This window comes from Camelus bactrianus, chromosome 1 (assembly GCF_048773025.1).
Source record: "Camelus bactrianus isolate YW-2024 breed Bactrian camel chromosome 1, ASM4877302v1, whole genome shotgun sequence".
NCBI classification, from domain to species: Eukaryota; Metazoa; Chordata; class Mammalia; order Artiodactyla; family Camelidae; genus Camelus; species Camelus bactrianus.
The window spans coordinates 56,175,699-56,199,138 of record NC_133539.1 but is presented as its reverse complement, the minus strand read 5'-3'; the positions used below and the strand labels follow the sequence as shown (position 1 = coordinate 56,199,138).

The 23,440-nt window shown below is 44.5% G+C and overlaps 1 protein-coding gene across 3 annotated transcripts in view; it reads right to left on the bottom strand.

Annotated features, from left to right (window-relative positions):
• The window catches only part of NR1I2 (nuclear receptor subfamily 1 group I member 2), a 28,631-nt gene extending 14,233 nt beyond the window's left edge, over positions 1-14,398 (bottom strand). For 2 of the 3 annotated variants that reach the window (XM_074364231.1, XM_010970859.3), the window contains exon 1: positions 14,059-14,396. The gene's annotated coding sequence lies outside the window, so the exon portion shown is untranslated. Of the gene's footprint in view, positions 1-14,058 lie in introns of all 3 variants that reach the window. The other variant, XM_045507260.2, reaches the window with a different exon arrangement.
• Positions 14,399-23,440: the final 9,042 nt, after the last annotated feature.

The window sequence follows — 23,440 nt, the reverse complement described above, 5'->3', positions numbered from 1 at the left end:
GGAGGGCGTCAAAAGTTATACATGAATTTCCCACTGCGCGGGTGGGTGCCACTAACACTGTGTTGTTCAAGAGTCAACTGTATAGTAAATGTTCTTGTTAAAAGACAGAGACAGATGCATTCAGCTGCTAGCTGGGGCAATCTGTGTTTCAGGACGAGTGTTAGCAAATAAGGGATGGTCATGGATGTTAACTAGACTCACAGTGATGATCGTTTCACAACATGTACAATATCGAATATTACATTGTACATCTGAAACTAACATTATATGTCAATTATACCTTGATAAACATAAATAAATACTTTTAAAGGGATGGGGCAGAAAGATACTAAAATGGTAACTAACAACTATTGAAATTCAGTGTGTTAGGTCCTCTGCAAAAGAAAGCTCACTTACTCATGATGATGATGATCACAGTGTTTGTCACTTCACTTAACAAGCCTGTGTTGAGCATCTACCGCACACCAGATGCTCTGTTATGTTGGTCCTTTTCCAGGTTCTACAAAAGCTGAAGGTCACTCTTTTGGCAGAAATCCAGGATGTGCTATGAAACCCTCACTGCTCACAGACACAAAAAGTGTGCCCAAATCAAAGAGCCTTGCAGGAAGGGAAAATTTTACATGTGAGACACTGGAGGAGACCAACCTTCCTTAATTTTCAGCTTCATTCAGGAGCCATTAGGAATAGTAGACTCCAGGGCTGTGGGGACAGTAGCCGGGATTCCATACATAAATGATCAACTTTGGACAATTGAGGATAGTAAGGTGGCTGCTCCCTCAGCGATTGGCATCAATGCCATTCCCCAGCTGGAAAGTGACAATTACAATATGATGCATAACTCACTAGGAGCTCAGTAAATGCCACACACCAGGAGGATGAATGTCTCCGAGGGCACAGAGGAGAGACATTTACTTAAACTATGTCTGATTAATACTGATACAATCCCCAGTTCCGTAATGAGGAGGTGTTAGAATGAATGCCAGGACCTCACTCTGGAGCATCTGTATAACTTTGGCTTTGGCCCAAGTTAAATAAGCAGACTCTGGTTCATTCCGCAGCTCATTCTCCCAGGTTCTCACCCTATTGCAGCCCCTCCCAGGATGAATCACAGATGGTCTGTGACTTGCTTTACCCAGTCAAACGTGGGGAAACAACACTGTGCAGGTTCTGGCCCCTAAGCCGTAAGGAGGCCTGGTTGCTTCTGCTTTTGCTGTTTGGGGAGCCTAGATCACTATGTGAGAAAGTTTGGCTACCCTGCTGCCATGCAGTGAGGCCCTGGGGAGAGGGAGAGCCCTGGGATGCGCCCAGCTGCCCCAGCCTTCCAGCTGTCCCTGCCAGGCTCCAGATGAGTGAGCTAGCGCTCTTGGACCTCCCAGCCCAGTTGAGTGTCCAGCCCATGCCCTGTGGAGCAGAAGGACTCCCAGCTGAGCACTGTCAACCCACAGGATCAGGACAGAAGATCAAGTGGTGGTTGGTTTAATTAGTAAGTTTGGGGGAGGTATGTTACATGGCAAGAGATCATGGAAACAGAAGGCCTGGAGTTGTGTCAGATAGAGACGTGAACTGGGGTGGGTGGGTGCCAGTGGACACCCATAGGCTCCATCCTCTTCCACTCTTCTGTTAGTTTCCTTTACAGAATGATGCCCGTGGGCAGGAAATGACAGCAACTAGCACTGCACGTGCCAGCCACATCTCTCTCGTGTGAATTTAATAAGACCAGTTAGAGGTGTAGTTTCAACTGCACCATCCAGCTGTGTTTGCTCTGAGGTTTGCGCCTGCTCCTCACTACTTGGGCGTCTGTAAGATCCAGCCAGCAGAGGGTTGACAGGACCACCTCTTGTATTCCATGAAAGTGAAATACTTCTGCAGCAAGGCCGTTGTGAAAATAATTAATTGTAAAATCCAGTATCTAGCTGTATACCAAAGATGGGGTAAATTCTCAGCAAGGAAGAGCCATCAATCGATGAATGAATAAATTAATGAATTTGGTGTTCATCTGTGACTGGGGCTTGCTGCCCTGAGCACACATGTCCTCAGCCCCTCTCTGGGCCGGGGGATTAATTAGGAGATTAGCTAGTAGAAGGTGAAGCCAGAGTTTGAACCCAGGTCAGTCTAACCCCAAAACATGTGTTCTTAACTCAACATTGCGGTGCATCCCTCACGAAACTTGCCTCTGAGTGGGCGAACCATTTACTAAACCTCCTTCGTTTCTGCGCAGACGTGCTCCTAGGCAGTTCGCGTCAGACAGAGCCCTCCATGCCGTGGGGTTCCTCTGAGGGGGCTCTCTATTCTTGGGCAGAAATTGACTCCCCACGGTCCCCAGTTCTGGTTCTAGCACAGGGGACCAAGGCACTTTGCCGTGACTCCGGCCCCGTTCAGAGGCATTCTGTCCCACACCCTTGGACTTCTCATGGCCAGAGGAGCACGTGTCCGTCCACTGGCTCTTGACCAGCTCCGGGGAGGCTCCGTCTGTGTTCCACATCCTTCACTTTCTAAGCGGAGGCTCGTGTGAACAGACGGCTGAATGGCTGAAAGGACCTGCAGCTTTGGGGGCTGACGCTGCCTGTTTTCTGCAGATTCAGTGGTTCTCAAGAAGCCTTTGTATTTAGGTCACTGTTCGTGTTAGGGCCTTTTTCTTGTGTATCTCACCAGCCAGGGCCTTTTACTAAGCCCTTCAAATACCAGCATAGGCGAGGGACCTTTGGAGAGCTTTGGGGATGGGCTGCACATTCTGGATGGTTCCCCAGCGTGCTACCTGAGAAATCGTGGACGTTGCTGAAGGCTCAGTCCTGGGTACGTGCAGCAGTGGCCTGACCAGGCAGATGTTAAGGTGTGCAGTTACTTCATTTGCTAAGGGCCCCGAATACCCTATTAAATGAGGGAGAAGGAGGTCTTCCATGAATGACTACATACATGGGTCTGCATATGGGAATGATTCATTGTGACCAGAGCCCAGCTGTCCCACAGTCACCTGGAGGTCAGAGGACTTTGGATGTTCCCTGGGGCTGGAGATGGGGCAGGTATTGTCCTGCTCTCGTCATCCCGAGGGCCTGGTCCTGGTGACCTTTGACTCATTCTCTCTCCTCACTAACTCCTTGGCGCTCCGGATTCTTATGAATAAAATGGAATGTGCTGGAAGAAGTCAGCATGGCCTTTGGCATGAAAAGGAAGAGGAGAGTGTTGCCACAGGCTGCTCTGGTGGGGAGAGGAGTGAAGGAGGAACTGGAGAGACATGTGCCACTCAGAAGCCAGCCCAGAGGGAACCCCTGGAGCGGGGAGAGCATGCAGCTCAGGGAGACACGTTTGACTCTGGGGAGAAAGAAAGGAAGGAGAGTGGTGCATCCTGAGACTAAACAGTGAGGGGGGACATTCTAAAGAAAACATGGATTGTTTCTGCTGGAGAAAGAGCAAGCATCTTCAGGAGGAAGAGGAGAGGAACGGGGCTGGGAGGCAGGGGAGAGAGGAGACTAGCACAGGACTCATGGGTGAAAAGGAGAGCAAGGAGAGGGCTGCCGGGCAGCCTGGAGGACGGGAACTAGACGGAGCCCAAGGGTGAGCTGGGACCAGGAGGAGGAGGCTGGGTTCCAGGAGGCTCACACAAGGGCAGAGCTGTTAAGAGGTGCTGGATGAGGACTCACAGCAATTTCAGGTTCTGAAATTATGCTGAATGAGACCCTGCTTCAGGACCTGGGATTCCCTGATTGTCAGGGGACTAGGCTGCGAGAGGCAGCACACTCAATGTGAATGGATAAACGACCTGAGATGGCACAGTGATACAGGATGGATGGCTGATCTTGTCTCCAAACTAGAGAAACACCAGAAAGATGTGTGATGATGCTCGCTCCTCTGCTGCAGAAGGAACGTGGGAAAGGCAAGGACTGGAAGGAAGGTGCTGGGAAGACTCTGCCTTAGGGGAAAGTAGGAGGGTGGATGGTGATCAACTAGTAACCTTTGGAGTCAAATATTTAGAGATAGTGTGGGCAGTGCTTTGGCAGCATCAGGGCCAACAGGCCAGGAGTCAGGTATTGATGTGGGAAGTGGTTGTCTTTATGTGCGAGAAAGAAGAAAACGCCAGTCAGGAGGGCCCCCCCCCCCCAGGTGCTGCCTCTTAGGTTGTGAAGTTTAGCAGAGATGTGGAGCAGGGGAGAAAATTCTCACTAGCGCAGGAAACGCTAATTCTGGAAGGGAGGCAAGAGCGAAGCCCTGGTCAGGGTGATGGGATGTAGCTGAGAGATACAGAGAGCGAGTGCTAAGGAAGTGAGGATGGGGGCCTGTTGTTCAGAAACAGTCCAGAGCAGAGTGAAAGACGTTCAAGACAAAGGGAGGGACACGGCGGCAGAGGGCAGGCAGCGCTGGGAGGTGAAGAGGGCATATTAACTGCGGCCAGAGAGAAACCGCTGGGGATGGGTGTTTTTCATAAGGTAGCGCGAGAACAGCAGAGAGGCCGCCAGTGACTGCTGAGGCCTGAAAAGAATCCCAGAGGGGAAAGCAGACACGCTGCAGTGTCTTGGCCATTAATCAGGGAGCAAGAGCTGCCTGCGTGAACCCAGGAGAATCATGGCACTTGCCAAAGCAGATTTATGACGTTCCCAGTGAAACGGTTCAGGGCTCATGCCTCAGCAAGGGACCCCAGCCTCACCCCTGCCCTTGTCTGTCGTTCTGCGCATCCCTTAGGGCAGGTCTAGGTTCTGCATTTGCTCGGGAAAGTGACCCTCCAGGGGCACAGACAGGAGGAGGGTCACTGTGAGACACAGGTCGGCTCCACTTCCCACTCCCTGGCTCCCCTGCTGGCCCGGGAGCCCGTGGGTCACCCACCTCGGCCAGCAGCAGACTCCCCTGCTGGCCGCGGGAGAGAGTTCAAGTTCTCAGTTGAATCAATGGGCAAGCAGAAGTGCCCTTTGTCAGCTTATGTGGGGTCTGGGGCTTATACAATTAGGGGAGTCGTTTCTGTGGCAAAGAATTCAAAGTAGCAAACATATAATTAGGTACCAAAGAAAATATGTATTTGTGAGAAAGACTGAGGAGAGAAATCACAATAAATTACAACTATTAAAAAGGACAAGTAGCACACATCACAAACTCCCGAAAAATAAGGTAGCATTTCAGTAAATTAATTGCCTGACACACCTCTGGAATATCCTTGATTGTCTCTTTGTGGAAGACAGAATAACAGCACCCCCAAAACATCCCAATCCTAATCTCCAGAACACGTGACTGTTTCCTTACATGGCAAAAGGGTCCTTGCAGCTGTGGTTAAGGCTACAGACCATGAGCTGCGGAAATGAGCCAGAGTTACCCAAGTGGACTCAATCTAGGTAATGTGAGTTCTTAAAAAAATGTTCCTGGTTTGTTCCAAGAAAAAGATACAATGATGGAAAAGGGGTCAGATGCTGTGTTGCTGGCTTTGAAGAGGGAGGAAGAGCCCAGGAGCCAAAGAACCTGGGCGGCATCTAGAAGCTGGAAAAGGCAAAGATTCTCCCCAGAGCCTGCCTGAAGGAACCAGCCTGGCGGACACCTTGATTTTAGTCCAGTGGTACTGATTTTGGACTTCGGACATCCAGAACTGTGAGTAATACATTATGTTTTGTTTAAGCCACCAAGTTTTTGGTATTATTACAGCAGCAATAGAAAGTGACTTATACTCCTCATAAAATAATGATTTCATAGCGTCATTTTTTAATATAAACAACAGAAAGATAATGAAGTCTTTCCCCTAGAATTGCTGATCAAAATTTGCTTTTGATTATGATCATGGAGAAAAGTTTCATCTTCACAAGTATGTTGAACATTGTTGTCAACTTAAGAAAACCTCTATCAAGATTTTTATTTTTTGTTTAAGCCTTCTTATTTGGAAGGATTTTCCACAGATTAAGTTCTGGCTGCACACATTTCAAACCTCGGCTGCCTCCTTTAGCCTGGGCTGGACACCACAGGTGTGGTAACACGGGCCCCGCGCATTCCTGGCGGACGGTGGGCGAGCAGGCAGACTGGGGTGACCCCGGAAGCGTGTCCACGCTGGGAGGCCAGCAGTGACTCAGCTCTGCCCGTGACTGCAGCCCAGCGCCCAGACCGAATGTGCCCCCGCTGCACGGCACCCAGCCCGACCCTGACTGTGCACACGGCTGTTCCACCACCGATGGCTTCAGGAGGGAAAATATGATCATGAGTAGAAACCGTCTAAAACAATTGTGGTTAAATGTCTTGGAAATATTACAAAAGCAAATGACGTGGGGAGGAGCACGTGTGAGTGAGGCCCAGACACCTGAGTTCCTTCTGCACTGCTCCTGTTTTGCCTATAAAACTACACTGATGTATGCATGAGCCATACATATATATAACTTGTAAAACTACACACATATATGTATAAAACACACACACACACACACACACACACACACACACACACACACACACACACAACCGAAAAGCCAAGCCACAGAGCCCACTGCAGCCTCCAGGGGACCTTACATCTCAGACCAGTGGACAGAGCCTTTACTGCCCTGTCTCCTCTGTGTCACGTGTCGATGCTGATGTCTGGCCCAAACTCCCGGATCAAAGAGGCTAAACAAGAAGTCCTCGGGGTGGCTCATTTTGTAGATTGGGCTGGGTGGGACTGCTTGTGGTCCACCCCGCCTGCCTCCCTGCCGCACTGTTAACCCTCCATCTTGCTTGAGTGGCAAAGACGGAGGCTCACTCTTCCTTTGGCAGCTGTGAAGCTGGGAATGGGGAGGGAGTGGGCTTTGGCTGGAAGAGAATGTGTTGGCAGCAAGGTGGGAGGTAAGGTGAGAGGTGGGATTTTGAAAAGCACAGAGACTGAGGAAAGCTTTTGATAGAAAAAGGGATGCCTCTCCCCTCCCCTCCCGTCAAAAGAAGACAGGATGTGTCAGATAAAATGCCAACATTTGTGAGGCAATTACACAAACGGTGTCACATGAGCGCGTGTGTGTGCGTGTTCGCAGCCTCCCAGCTCTGTCCTTGTGAAGGAGACTCATACACTCGCCCTGCCCAACCTTGCTGGAGGAGGACGCTCGGTAGGCCTGTCTCCCACAGCTGCCCTCAGAGGGGGTCCTGGTTGGACCAGGTCCAGGCACCAGAACAAAGGGTCCATGGGCTTCCCGGGGCTTGGGAGGGATGGTGTAATTGCTCTCTCCCAGGGACTAGGGGTCCGCTGACCCATTCAGATCCTCTCCTAGTGAATCCAAATGTCAGGTATACAGACAGGGCCAAATTAAAGGGCCCGCTGGCTGGGCTGCTGCCTAGGGAGCCAATATATCCAAAGGGCACTAAAACATTATTGGAATAAATCAGTACTGAGGTAAACCAGAAATTCTTTCCTTTCCTACCAAAGTAGTCATCACCCTGAGGAGGAGATTTACAACACTCCTTAACGACGCAGACCAGCCCCTGTGGAGTGATCGGGGCCCCCATATGCCTGTACACAGGGCCGTTCCAGCCAACCACCTGAGGACAACCCTGAACAACGTACTGAAATTGGCAGGCAGAACCAGAAACATAATGTGCGGTGTAGGGCTGTCTGCAGGGAATGAGTGGATTCTAATTATCTAAACACTTTTGCTTTCCAAGTTGTCTGTTTGGAAAATTGCACAGAATAAATGACTTATTTGACTACAAAATACACGATACACATTTTGTATGAAAAGAACATCACTTGCCAACAGTCACGTGAAGATGTTCAGCATCACTAAGCACTAGGGACATGCAAATCAAACACAAGGAGACTGTGCTTCACACCCATTACGATGGCTGCTGTCACAAAAACAGAAAACAACAAGTGATGGCAAGGATGTGGAGAAATTAGACCCTTTGTGTATTGCCGGGGGGAAAATACAATGATGCAGCCACTATGGAAAACAGGATGGAGGTTCCTCAAAAAATTTAAAATGGAATTGCTATATGGTCCAGCAATTCCAATTCTGGATTGAAAGCAGGGTCTCAAAGAGATATGTGCACACCCATGTTCACACCAGTGTTATTCACAACAGTCAAAAGTTGGAAGCAACCAAACTGTCCATCAACAGATAAATGGATAAACAAAATGCAGCATATACATACAATGAAATATTTTCAGCCTTGAAAAGGAAGGTAATTTTAACACAGGCTACAACATGGATGAAACTTGAGGACATTATGCTAAGTGAAATAAGCCAGCCACAAAAGGATAAATACTATCTGATTTCACTAACAAGTAGTCAGAGACACAGAAAATAGAATGGTGGCCATGTACAGCATGGTGACTGTAGTTAATAATACAGTATTATTTATTTGAAAGTTACTGAGAGCAGCTCTGAAGCATTCTTATCACACACAGAGTTAACCATGTTCACTTTGTGAAGTAATGGATGTGTTATCTTGATCTTGGTAATCATTTTACAATGTATATGTATGTCAAATCATCACATTGTACACTTTAAATATGTACAATTATATTTGCAACTGTTTTTTTTCAATAAAGTTAAAAATAAGTAGAATGGTGGTGGCCAGGGGCTGGGGGTAGAGGGGAAGAATGAGTCATTTGATGAGTACAGAGTTTCAGTTTTACAAGATGAAAAAGGTCTGGAGAGCAATTTCACAACAATATAAACATACTTAACATTACTGAACTGTATACTTAAGTGGTTAAGATGGTACATGTTATGTTACGTGTATTGTATACACACAAAAATCACGTGTCCTTAAACAGATGTTGATCAAATATTTAGAACATTAAAGGAGAAGCCAAAATATTAGACCGACATGAGTGCCCACACATCTCAGCCCTGCCTGGTCCGGGAGGTGCTGACACAGAGAGGAGGCTGGTCCGGAAGCCGAGAGGAGCTGTGAGGAGGCAGAAGCTACCAGGCAAAGAAGTAGAAAGCAAAGTGGCAACAGTGGTTGAAAGCACTACAATGAGGAGTAAAAAGATAACCAGGGCAATTGAGCTGCATTTGATCCTAAATGACCTTAGTTTTTGAACCACATTTGAGTCTCTGTGAGGCCTGGGTCTGCCTCCAACTCTCCACACCTGCTTCAGAAACCCCACGGCTTCAGTTAACCCTGAGCACGTGTTTGTGATCTAGAATGGAGATTTAATGTGCATACAGATCACCTGCGGAGCCTGTTAACATGCAGATTCCAAGCCCTGGGTCTGGGATGGGCCTGAGTGCTTCCTGCATTTCCCACCAGCTCCCGGCGGTGCTGGTCGGCTTCAGAGCAGCAAGGACCTACGAAATCACCAACCACCCAGACAGAAAACCAGCAGGACACCAAAAGGATGCGATGGAGAAATGACCGAGCGGCAGGCAGAGGTTACGGTAAGAAAAAACATCTTTAGCGTTCTAGAAAATAGAGGCAGTGATCAAACACACGGGAAATGGCTGGCATCAAAGTTGTTTAAAGTCAGTATACATTTGGGGGTGAGACAGCGCCTTCCCAGAAAAAAGGTGTGGGGAAGAGATGCAGATACATTTAATCTTCAAATGAGTCAAATCAAAAGGCTTTTGAACCAGGCTGCTGAGATTACAGGGAGGAAAGAGTGGGCAACTTGGAGTTGAAGCAACAGTAAGTCTAAGTGAAAGGGGAAAATGGTAGAAAAATCATCGTCTTAGGAATGGAAACTATTGGAAACAGTGGGATTATTTTATATATTTTATGATGTGTCTTATCTGTGTATATTTAATATGTATATCTTACAATATGTATATATCCACACACACACGTGTGTGTGTGGCCAGAGAGTAAAGAGGGAAAAAAAGCAGGTAAAAGGAAATTATTTAAGAATCGAATTTCTAAGACGTTAATGGTGAAGCTTATAAAACTGTTGGACTGCTTTGTTCAATGAAGGGAGCAGTCTGGTAAACATATTAACTCACATCACAGAGGTTTTGTTGTTTACAAAATGATTTCAAAATCATCTTCGCATGTGGAGGTGCTGTGAGGTGGGCGGAGCAGGGCTTGTCCCCAGTTGAGCCGGGCGGGCAGGACATACTGTTCCTTTAACAACTGAGGAAACTGGGGCTTCCAGGTGTGTCCAAGGCCACACAGGAAGTAAGGGATAGAACTTTTTTTCTTTCCCCTTTGTTCTGATTCTTTCTATAGTGCAAATAGATATACTATCTAAGTTAAATTTTTGTCACAAAACTTATGAGGATAAAATTTTTTTTTTAAATGAATCAAATATTCTGAACAAAAGTCTCCCCTTCCTTGACCCTGGCATGGGACTAACACCCAGAGAAAACTCAGCAAGAGTCACGTTGTGTTAATTTAAATATAAGAGGTCAGTTGCTATCTTCGGGGGGGGGGGGCAATAAATGAAATTTGACCTTTGTGCTTTCGAGATGCAGTCATCAAAGAGGTCAGAGGGTTCATTCCTAGACATGGGTCAGCCCAAGTCAAAAGTACACCTTGTCTGCTCTTCCAATATTTAACAAGGTGCAATGACCTCTGATTTAATTACCTGTCTCTTATACACATGTGAAGTTGGTTCTATAATGTTGCCTATAGTTTTATAGTTTGCGTCTTTGGAATTTATGGAGACCCAGGAGAATTGTTTCATACATTTGAGGGAGTTGGCTATGTCTCTTTATCTTAATTTTCAGTTGGGTATTTAGCTGGTTATCTCAATGTTTCACAGATGTTGAGGAGGTATGGCAGGTGGAAGAGCAGGTATCGGATGGTAGAAAATTCTTCCCAATCCCCTTCAAATCACACCTCTTAGAAGGCCCCTGTGTGCAAGAAGAGTCCCCCACAAACTCCTTTGTCATTCCCAGGTTGTGACCAGTGTACAACCCCAGCCCCAAAGAATCCTGTGGAGGTGTCTCCAAGAAATATGTGTTCATAGTATGAAATAACAATGGTTTAAAATCACGAACATGACAAGAATACCTAAGACATCTAAATGTGAATGGTTCCCCTAGAATTGTGCAGAATTGTGAATTATACATACACAATTGTATACATCAGCCCTGAGACTATCCTCTGTCTTTGCTATAATTTAGCGTTGTGCTGGAAGGCCAAGAAAGGGCAATAAGACCAAAAAAAAGGCAGTGTGAAATTGAAAGGAAGGAGCAAAGCCCTTGTTATACATATACAATATGGTGTCTGCCAACAAATCCCAAAGGAATCAAGAGATTCGAGTGAGGTGACCAGACAAAATAACAAAACATAAAACAAAAACAGATTTTCTATATATCAGTAAAAAATCAATTAGACGCAGTAAAGCTATAGTGGAAATTGGCTCAGGAATAGGAAATAAATACAAAATAACAGAGTATACAGGAATAGACATGGAAAAGAGAGAATTTACACATGATAGAGGTGACATTTGAAATGAATAGGAAAAGGACAGACTTTTCAATGTTATTGGAGTAATTAATAAAAATATGTTCCAGGTGGATTAAAGACTTACTTTTTAAAAGATAAAAGTATTAAAAGAAAGTGTGCTAAAATATTATCATAATCTTGGCTGCTGAGAAGACTTTCTTAAATAAGAACCAAAGAGCAGAATCCATAAAGGAGAAAATTAATCAATCCAACTACATCAAAATAATAATAGTGAAAACAATATTAGTAAATACTTCTATTGACTAAAAACATGATGTAAACCAAGTTAAAAACAGTGTGACAGACTTAGAATATTATATGTCTATCAAACGGTTAGCATCGAGAATATTAGACTCCTACAAATGAGCAGAAAAACATAACCAATACAAAATGAGCTAAGGATATGAATGGGCCATTAAGAGGAAATACAATGGACGAGAATTATATAAAGAAATGCCCAACCTCAGTAGTTGTGATGGGTTGACTTGTGTCCCCCAGTACCTCAGAATGTGATTGTATTTGGAGATAGGGCCTTTAAACAGGTAATTAAGTTCACACAGGGTCGTTAGAGTGGGTCCTGACCCAGTATGATGGGTTCCTTGTAAGAAGAGGAAATTTGCACACAGAGACACTAAAGATGCCCTCCCAGAGGAAAGGCCATGAGAGGACACAGAGAAGGAAGCCACCTGCTAGCCAAGGAGAGAAGCCTCAGGAGAGACCAAGCGTGTGGACCCCTTGATCTTGGACTTTTTGCCTTTCTTGTGAGAAAAGAAATTTCTGTTGTTTAAGCCATCCAGTCTGTGGTACTTTGTGGCAAACTAATATATTAGTAATCAGGGAAATTTAAAGATTTTTTAAATGGGTTACTATTTTCACTCATCCAACTGGAAAAGTAATCAGATGTTTAATAAATAGTAAGTAGTAGAGTGTGGACGAACAGTAACTATTCTCTGCTGGGGAGGAGTATAAAATTGGTGCAGGCACTGTGGAGGGAGATCTGACAGTATCAAAAATTAAGGTGTAGACAGGGAGAGTCACTGTAGCATTGCTGGTAAGAGTGAAAAATTGGAAGCAGATTAAATATTTATCAAAAAGGAAATGGCTAAATGAAAATATTGTACTCTGTGGAATACTGTGCCGTGGTTAAAATTAATGGGTTAAAGCTGGATAGTTATACAGAAAGTCTCCATATGGAGTATGGATATGGAACATTGGAGTGGAAAAAAGGAATAATAAGAATGTGTAGCTTATTAGGACATATATGAATGTGTGACTGCAAAGGAGACCCTCTGGCAATACACACACCAAACTGGTGAGAGCAGTTACTTTTGGGGGAACAGGGGATTGGCGCTGGCAGGGTGGCTAAAGGAGAGTTTAGCTTCATCTGTATTGCTGTTTCATTTTACAAGGAGCGTGTAATCATGCATTACATTTATAATTTTAAAAAGCTATTACTTACTAACAATAGTTTTGTGGTTTTCTATTATGTTTATCCCATGATAATTGAGGGACAAGTTGATAGGTTGAGACTAAGAGTTGGCAAATTTTTCCTGTAAAAGATCAGATAGTTAGCATTTTAGCTTTGGGAGCTACACTGGCTCTTTTGCAGCTACTCAGTTCTGAGGCAAAAGCAGCTACAGCTAATACTGTATAATGAATGAGCATGGCTGTGTTCCAATAAAACTTTATTTATAGAAAACAAATAGCTCACATTTGGCCTGTGAGCCATAGTTTGCCAACCCTTGGTTTAGACTAAGTTTATTATATAGCTAAAATATATTTTAAATCAGTTATTTTTGGCATATGGAAAAATAATCTTTCCTATTAACCAACTAATTAAATAAGCAGTAGTCTCCGGGAACTTGATTAGAATAATTTAGACTCTGGCCATATCATTAGAGACCAAACCCAGTGGAGATAATCTAGTTACCTTGGCCATATCGGTGGTGACCATTGACTTTCCCAGCAGCAGAGTCACACAACCATTCCTGGGATGGGGGGTAGTGCCTGCCACAGCTGACTCACTGAGTCAAGGTCTGGTGGCCTCAGAGGTGACTCCTGACCATCCCCAGATGTGGAATTGCCTTATGGCAAAGTCTCTGGCTATAGCCTCAGCCAGGCTGGGCTGTGAGGTGGGGAGGAGGGCTTGGTAGCGCTGAGCACATGTAGGAGAGGCTCAGTTCTATGGGACAATGCCTCTCCTGGCAAAATTCACTGCTCCAAAGCCAGCTCAGTCCCAGGGCTATGCAAGGTGTGGGTGGTCTAGGAGGGACCCCTCACTGAGGGTGTGAGGCCCTGTGACTGCCACACTGCTTTGTCTCTGCCTCGGTCCCCAGGGTCTGCCAACACTAACTCAGTGGGCTGAGAGGGACCAAGGCTAGGGTGTTCCCAGCTCCCACAGTCCCAGACCATGATATTTCTTGGATCAGGAGACTCCAACTCTGCAACTAGGAGGGGGCTGATTGTACGTACGGCCCATGGCAATTCATGTAGGACTTTGATTATTTCTCCAGGAGGCAAGTGCAGGTGTAGGAAGCATCATTAATGAGACAATATTAAGTGATTGCCTTCATGATTTTTTCCATCCTGGAAATGTGGAGAGCAGCAAGGCCAACATGATAGACACCCCAGTGGGATGCTTGACCTCAAATGAAAGGCACATTTGGGTTCCGACACCTTTTTCACATGGAGCTGGAGGCAGTCTGCCCCCAGCAAAAGAGAAAGAAAGAAAAACCATACCTGCTTGGTGGTAACTTTGCTCTGACTTCTCCTTTGGAGTCCACTTTGAACAATCAGGAACAAAGAATCAATCAAAACATCAGAATCCCTGAAGTAGCTGCCTTGTAAAAGACTGGAGCGTTGGCTTAATCTTTTGTTTTTCGCAGGAGTGAACGCTTCACTGCAGGGAGAGACTGCGGTTCCCGCTGAAGTCAGGGCAGTGCTTCCTTTTCCCTGTCTTAGTCATAGGTTATTATTTCCCAGGGTCTGTGCCGACCTTGTTTCTCACCATCTCAGTCCAGGTCAGATGTAGGCTGTAAGTGGCCCCCATCTGGCACTCCTAAGTCCCAAGTCCAGTGCTTGAACTAGCAAACGACCAGATTACCATATTTACTCTCACTATGTGCCCCCTCTTTTTTTCCCTCAGATGACTTCCTTGTAGAACACTGGAGAAAGGGACAAAGGTTGCTGGTAGTATCTGCTTTGTCTAATTCTGAGCAAATGTCATGCATCCGAGGGTCTCTGCACTTTAGCTCCTGGGGCGAAGTTAATTTGAACTTAGATCTCCGAACACTTCTTCCTTTGTCTAAGCCACCTTCCTGGATAGTGTTATTTGACTTGAAACCTGCATGTTTGTGTAAGAGAGAGACAGGCACACAGGGAGAGAGGGAGAGGGGGAGATGAGGGGGCTAAGCACAGCTCATGAGAGTATGACCCGGCCTCAGGACGGCTGGCTGACTGGGAGCAGGGAGAATGGACCATGGGGAAAGGTTATAAGGATTCTTTCCCCCATCAGGCCCTGCCAGGAGCCAGCAGCCCCTCACTCTCAATCTAGTCCTTTGTGCTCCCAGCAACAGCTGCTGATGGCTGTTCTAGCTCTCGAGGGAAAAGAGTAGACAAAAGCCCAAAGCGGTGGGTTTCATAGGATGTGTTTCTTCCACTTGCTTTGTTTTGTTTTTTGATTTTTTTTAAATTGAAGTATAGTCAATTTACAATGTTGTGTTAATTTCTGGTGTACAGCATAGTGATTCATATACATATATATACACAGACACATATATCTATGCATATACAGAGGGAGAGAGTCCTTTTCGTTATAGGCTATTATAAGGTATTGCATATAGTTCTCTGTGCTCAACAGTAGGACCTTATTGCTTCACCTGCTTTGTTTTTAAGATGCTTTATGGCAGGTGTGGGGAGTGGACTAGGTACATGCTTCAGATAATAGTAAGCAGGGTCCTGGTCACAAGGAGAGAGAGAGAGAAGGGGAGGAGGGGGAGAGAGGAACTTTTGAGTAGACAGGTGGGAGAGAGAACTAGAGGTTGCCCCCAGATTATTATGGTGATCTTCATGTGATATTTTGGGTTTCCTTACACTTACTTCCTGATTTAAATTGTTTTTATCTTGAACACATGTCTTAATCCAGCCCTCCTGATGAGAAAAGCAAGGATAACTAACTATGGGGTTTGTTTTTACTTGTTTTTTGCAACCCACCCCCCACCCCCCAGAGGTTAAGGAGGATTTGGGTCTGGGATTTCCTAGGGGTCAGCATTTCTCAAGTGGTTGCTTGCCTTGCTCTTCCCAGCTAAACACAGAGAATAAGGCAGCTCACACACTCACTGTGAGAGACCTGCCACCAGCACTGGGGACCGGGGCCCGTCTTTCAGCCAAGCTTCTGACCATCCAAAGGGGATTCTGCTGGAACTGGGAAGCACTGGATTATATATCCCATCGATTGGGAAGTTGACTAGGGCCTTGGGCAGGAAGGACCTAGAATATGTGAAATGCTGGATTCAGGTCCCAGTTGAAGCAGCTGCCCTAGTCTGTCCTGGGGGCTGTATGCTGGGCCAGGTAGCACCTCTGACACCCTGAGAAGGTATGACCAGAAAGTCATGACTACAGCCACAGAGGGTTGGAAGGCTGAAAATGGTTAGGAAATGTTATGTCCAAGATTAGAATGTCATCCCAGGAAATGTTATTTCCAAGATTAGAAGTAGGTTTTTCTGGGAGCACAGAGGGTTAATACTCTTACATGGAACTATAAGGTAGATTATATGTCATTATACATTTACCCAAACCCATAGAAGGTACAACACCAAGAGTAATGTAAACTGTGGACTTTTGGTGATTATGATGTGTCACTGGCGGTTCCTTGATTGTGACAAATGGACCGTTTTGGTGGGGATATTGATTATGGGGGAGGCTGTGCATGTTAGGGGCAGAGAGTAGATGGGGAATCTCTGTACCTTCCTCTCAATTCTGGTGTGAGCCTAAAACTCCTCTAAAAAAATTGTTGTAGTCTTTTTTTTTTTTTTAAAGGAGCCCTTTTTGTAAGGATAGGCATTTCTGGGTCCAGGAAAAAAAGGCAGATCCCAGCTCAGGTAGGGCAACTTGCCAGAAGGCCTTGGGTCACGGGCAAAATACATAGCTTTCATTTCTCAATCCCTCCTGGCTCATAAGGGCCTGGCCTTATTGCTCTTATAAAAATGGTGAATTATTTACAGCAGGAACAGGAAACTAAGAACACGGTATAAAAACCACTGAGGCAAAGAAACTGTTCCCAGGTTTCTTCAGGGACCTTCTGGATCCCTTTTTCTCTTGGTCTCGTGTGGTCCCAAACCAGAAGACAGGGGGAAAGGCTGTGGGCTGCCGGGCCTCCCACGGCTGTAAGTGCAGTTTTAACTTAAGGCACAGCTCTAAGCTAAGAAACACCCAGAAAGTACACTCTGGTTATTAAGGACAGCAACACTGATGCCCCCAGATGAGGGTCTGAGTCAGCCTCAGGCACAGCTGGGAAGGAGGAGAGATTTGAGTCCCTGACCTCCATTCTACTCTTTCGCAGCCAGAAACGTGGAGCTCTTAAGCCACTCGACAAGCAGATCCGATAAGCCCACCGAGTCTCCTTAGTGTGAATTCACTTAATGTTATACCTCCCTCTGAGGAATATTTATATTAAAAAAACAAGCAAACAGTACAAAAGGAGTGATGAGTGGGCAGGGAATCTTGCCTGCCATTCCACTTCCACAAGGATCAGGTCATTGGCCGCTGTAGCAGTGCGCCCTGAGGGGAATTCAGGATGGAGAAAAACAGGAAACGTCTGTGCTTCCCATACTTTCCATAGAGCCCTCCACAGTTAAGATGCAAATCTAAGGAGTAATTTTAATGAGTCCAGACTCTTGCATCTTCTCAGACAGAGAAAAGCACTAAATTCATTAACTTAAGATGTCTGTTCTTTGTGATTGGCAGTAATCTTTTGATGTTTGACCACATATTGATCCCCCCCCCCCCCCCCCCCGAGCAGAAAACTCCTCTATATCCTGGCTCCTCCCTTACTGCTTCAGAGTAGTTCCTCAGAGCTATCTGAGAGGCTGTTTCTGGGCTATAGTCCTCAGTAAGATCACCAAATAAAGCTTTTTTTCACCAATGGTATAAACTCAGGTCGAGCTTAAGGAAAATAGGTGTTTCTCAACCAGTCAGGTGTTCCTCTCAAAATCTCTCAGGATTCCAGTGGGGTGTGCTCAGGTCGGCCCCTTGATAAGGGGGCAGCAAGGTGAGATGTGGAGGTGCAGCTCTGCTCCCATGAGGCAGTCTTGAAGGAATCCCCTCCCTTTTTGTCCTTGGGTGGAGATAGTAGAAAGGTACCCAAGAAGATGAGGAATAGGAACCTTTTCTTTGAAAGTGGTCCTATTTTTTCGTAAATGGAAGCAGTGACAAGAGGTTTCCCTTCCTAGAAATGGCAGGTTCCAGCAACCGGCAGGGGGTGGGGGGCACTAAAACTGAGCTTCTGCTCTTCCAGACCCTATAATTGCTCTGAAGTGCCACCAGTCATGATGGGGACCCGACAGTCAGAGCAAGGCAAGCAGAGGAGTGAGGAATTCAAAACAAAGAACACGAAAATACCTTGAGGAAGACCGATAAACCAGATGTGCTGGGGCTCTGGTTTACACCTCCCCTTCTCTTTTCCTTCCCATGTACAAACAGGATTTCTAGATAGGAGTGAGCATGTGCGCTGGCGAACTGGAAAAATTCCATGGGGTGGGGTGCGCATTAAAAAGCCCTGACAGCCACCTGCAGAGGCGGTTCCTTCGCTGACCACAGAGGTCCTGTCCCTCTGTACTGTTTCTTTAACTAATAAAAAGTTGTCACATGCTGTGAATTCTTTCACCAAGGACCGTGGGTCATTGACCCCTTACCCACGACAGTCATACTTGTGGTTGTGGGCCCAGTATCTCTCTTCCCAGAATCTTGGAACACTTTGTTTCCCCCTCATTTATGAATTATACCGCAGAACGTGATGCCTATGTGTGAGTTCCCTGCTAGGTGGTTATAATCTCCCTGAGGGCAGCACCTGTACCACCTTCATTTGGTGGGGGCTCAGGTCAGCTCAATAATTCTTTTAAAGATGGTCTTTCCTAACACTGCTTTAATAGAGTTCTGCTTTGATTGAAAAGGAGAAAAAAAATCAGCTCATAACTACTTTGAGAGAATGTTCCTTGCCGCTTACGATACCATTAAATGAAACTCATGCTTACTATTATTTTATTATTAAATGAATTAACACTCAAATGAATAAAACCTCTTAAATTTTCATCTTTAAAACTTAAATACACAATGATGGCAAATGTCATGATAGAGATAAATTATATTTTGACAGTAAAAAAAAAAAATTAGGTATGTAATATATATGGAATTACCTAAAAACTAAGATGTGATTTGGGCTTTCATATTTATTTTTAAATAAATCACTATAATGTATGAGAGAGAAAGGAATTGAGAAAAGAAGGTGGAAATCTGGAATCTAATAACACAACAGTACCTCTTTCTAGCAATATTAGTAACACTGACTTTCTCTTAACAGCTGTAGCTTGTTTCTGTTAGTTCTTGTCCTTGGTTTTCTTTTATTCTTTGAGTATATTTAAAACAGTTTTTAAAAAAGTTCTTGTCTAGTAAGTTCAATATCTGAGCTTCCTCATGGACAGTTTTGTCAATTTATGATTTTCTCCTTTGAATGGATCATACTTTCCTGCTTCTTTGTATGTTTTGTGATTTTGTTGTTGTTGTTGAAAATTGGACATTTAAATATTATAATACGTTAACTCTGGGAGCCAGATTCTTCCCCCCTCCAGGGTTTGCTTTTCTTAATCGTTGAAGGCTTAGCTTGTGTTCAGCTAGTGTTTGACAGAGATTTCCTTGAATTCCAGGGGCTAAACAAAACTAAACAAAGCCACCACCTCTCCTATCTCTGAGGGTTGGCTCTGTCCGAGGGCACTCCCTTTAACACGGAGCCATTTAAAACACTCTCAGCCCTCACTTCCTGCTTGCACTGAGCCTGGAGAGCCACCAGCGGTGGAAGCTGAGGGTCTTCTACCGTCTTTTCTGCACCTTGTTCTGTCCCAGGCATGCCTGTTGCTTTCTCAGTTTCCCAGTATGCACAGACACTTTTGAATTTTCCTAGTTTCCCAAAGACACTCTCCCTGGCCTTTCCTCCTAGGCCTTAGGCAGTCTATTGTATGTCTCAGCCTTAATCTTTTGCCCCCAGGAAGCTGCAGATTTTTTTGTTTGCCTTACTAGGTTCTTGAGCAGTGCTTGTCACAGGCACCCTCTTCCCTGTGTGGAGTCCAAGTTAGTCAAAACAGAGAAAGCACTTTGCACCAGTCCTTCAGTGAGCCCCCAGACAGGTTAGGACAAACAGACACAATAATTTGTGCGTACGGACTGCTCTGCTCCCTCCAGAACCAGGGTCCAGGGCCCTGTACTGGGAATACAGGCTAAGCTGATTTCAAGACTGCTGCTGAGCCAGGGAGGGGAAGTCACAAGAAAGGTGAAAATGCCACAAAGCTCTCCTACCACTTTTAAGTTGTCGTTTTCTTGATTCAGAATTTTCTTGGTTGCTGTAAACCTTCGACTCTTTTTGAGCATTCTGGCAAAGTTGGTTCTGATAGTTCCTGCTTGTTCTTCAGTGTTTGTGTGAAGGGACAGGAGTTTGGAGCTACCTGCCCTTCCATTTTGCTGATGTCACCAGTGCTGGTGGATGACTCATTTCTTAACTTCTTTGTGTCTGTCTCAGTTCCTGCCTCCTGTACAGGAGGTGACACAGGTGCCTGGAGGTGTGGCCTTCTTTTTGAGAGACAAGATTGATAAAATAACAACAAAAAGCCTATTCCAAAAGCCTGTCACCTGAAAAAATAAAAAAGCACAACCTAAAATTTGAGAATTATGTTTTATTCGAGGACATTACTGAGAACTATAGCTCAGAAACAGCCTCTCAGTTAGCTCTGTGGAAACTTCCAAAGGGATAAGGGAAGGGCCAGGATATATAGGAGGTTTTGCTGGAGAGGAAAAAAGCACGTAGTTGAACATGAAGAGATTTCTGCTAACCACACACACACACACACACACACACACACACACACACACACCAGACATTTGAAATAAATGATTTTAGTGCCCTTCTATGTCTGGGAAGATGCAAGAATCTGGGCTCACTGAAATTATTCCTTTGAAAGGCATTTTAACTATCTAGGGCCAGTCTCCTGTTTTTTTCCATCCTTAATCCCCCCCCCCCCCCCCCCCCCCCCCCCCCCCCCGCGCACACCATCGTTGATGGCTGCAATGGCTGATGGCTTGATGGCTTGATGGCTTGATGGCACATTCATTGTTTACTGACAGGGCAAGCAACATTTTTTTCCCCATAAGCCCAAGACCTTTTTGTGTTGGGCTTTGTGTCCACATTGGCTGTGCTGGTAAACAGTGTCTCCCTAGAAGGAGCTGTAGGGATCTATCTCTTGTTTATGATTAGTACTTTTTGGTTTCTGTGCAGATAAGCCATGAAGGTATTCTCCTATGTTTTCTTCTAGGAGCTTTATAGTTAAAATTTTTTACTTAATTCTGAGATCCACCTCAAGCTAATTGTGTTTAGTGTGATGCAGATGTTATGATTCATTTTCCTCCGTTTCATTTATTCAGTAGTTCCAGCATAATTTGTTGAAAAGACAATCCTTTGTCCATTACGCACCTCTGGCACATTAATAAAAAATCATTTAACTTCAGACGTCTCGGCCTGTCTGGACCCCCTAGCCTGTAACATTTATCTATTTATCTATCCTTCTGCCAATACCACACTGTTCTGAATGAAGCTTTACAGCAAGTCTTGAAATCAAGTGGCATGGGTCATTCAACTTTGCTCAAAATTGTGGGCTATATCTAAGCCCTTTGCTTTACTATATAAAATTTAAAATCTGCTTATCAAAGTTACTGAAATGCTTGATTGTTATCATTAAATCTATATATCAATTTGGGGAGAATCAACATCATAATAAGTTGAGTGTTCCAATATGTGAATGTGGCATATCTCTCTATTTGTTTAGGTCACTTATTTTTTCAGTATTTTGTTGGTTTCAGTACAGAGGTCTTGCATGTCTTTTGTTAAATTTATTCTTAAGTATTTAGAGTTTTTAATACTATTGTTATTATAGATTAAAGTTTTCATCTCCTAATTGTTTGCTGCTAGTGTACACCCACACGCCTAGCTGGTAGCTGCCTGGAAGGAGACAGACTCCTTTTTCTTAAGAATATGTGAGTTGGAGAGACTCTAATAATGCATCATTGTTAGTATTTCATAGATTTTCCTCTTTGGCAGCTGGCACTTCTCCCATGATGTCACTTCAGTAAAATGTACTCTGCTGGACATTTTAGAAGTTAAACTACCAACAAGTGAAGAAACAGAAGCAAACATGAAGTAGCAAGTAACAGGACGCCATGTCCCCGATGAGTGAAGCTATCGCACACTAGTAACTGACTCTCGGCAAGCTTTAGCCCCAGGCTGGCCAGGTCAATTTTAGCCTCTATATCCAGATAGTCAGCGTCTCCTGGATGATTCCAGATTCACCTGTTGATTTCGGATCATAACTGGATCTCTACAGCTGTTTGAATTCAAACTTAGTATTGAATTATCCAGGATTCTGCCCAGCACCCAGTATCAGCTTTTTGACTGAGATCCTCCCTCAGCTTTGCTGAGATGCGCTTTCTCTAATGCTCTCTGGTTTTTCCGGAGAGTCAATTTCCTGGTTGCCTGGGCAGCACTATAACTCCAGCCTCTCATCAGCTAACAAGGTCCCTCTTTCCTTTGTCAGACCCCAGGGCTGGGTCCTGATCTGATCACTCCTTTGGGAGGGTTGCCCTGATGTAATCTCCCTTTTCCTGAGTCCCCTCCCAGGGACACACATCCTGATCACTTGTCTTCCCTTCCTACCTTATTCTGTGTGGATCTTTCTTTCAGCTTTGGTTGTACAAGAGTCTTTTTGCTGCTCTCCAATTAGTTTTCAGTGAGAATTTTTCCATACGTAGATGTATTTTTGATGTTTGTAGGGGGAAGTGAGTTCCGCATCCTACTGCTCCACCATCTTGATTTGAGTCCCCTCCTCTCATTCTTGACATTGATCATTTGTATTTTCTCTTTTTAAAATCAGTTTCCTAAGTGTGTATTCTTCCCCCTTCCAGCACTGGCACCCTCAGTCCCATAGGGAACAGTGCTGGAGCAACAGGGGCTGATAGGGGTATTTGGCAGTGTTGCTGGGAGTTTATTAATTAAGGTTTTTAAAGAAACTAAATTTGATTTTGTTAATTACCTTTATTGATTGTAAGTTTTCTGCTTCATTGATTTCTGCTCTTACTGTAAAATATCCCTCTTACAACTTACTTTGGATATACTTTGCTTTTCTTTGTGTGTCTTCCCTAGGTGGGAACTTAAATTGATTTTAAACTTTTCTAACATGAGAATATAAAGTTGTACACTTCTAAGCACTGCTTCAGCTGCATCCCATAAAATTCAGAGTTGTATTTTCTCAATTATTAAGGTCAAAGTTTTTTCTTATTTCCATTGTGAGTTCTTCTTTGAACCATAAATTATTTAGAAATGTGTTGTTTAACCTCCAACTATTTGGGGGATTTCCTAATCTTTTTTGTTTGTTTTTTGCTCCTGATTTCTAATTTAATTATTTTTGTGAACAAGGAATATATTCCTTAAGATTTCAATCTTTGGATGTTTCTTGAGACTTGTTTTATGGCTCAGGATATGGCCCATCTTGGTAAATGTCCTATGTGCATTTGAAAGTATATGGCCTTCAGTGGTTAGATGTAGTGTTCTGATTGGTATTAGGTTAAGGTGTTGGATAGGGTTGTTCAAATCGTGCAAATTTTACTGATTCCTTGTTTAATTGTTCTATGGAGGATTGAGAGAAAGTTGTTAAATCTCCAACTATGATTTAGAATTGTCTCTTTCTTTGCTTATGACAGCTTTGCTTCATAAATTTTGAAGCTCATTTATTAGAAGCATAAATAATTAAGATTGTTCAGTTTTCCTGATGAATTGATCCTTTTATCATTATAAAACATCATTTTTTAT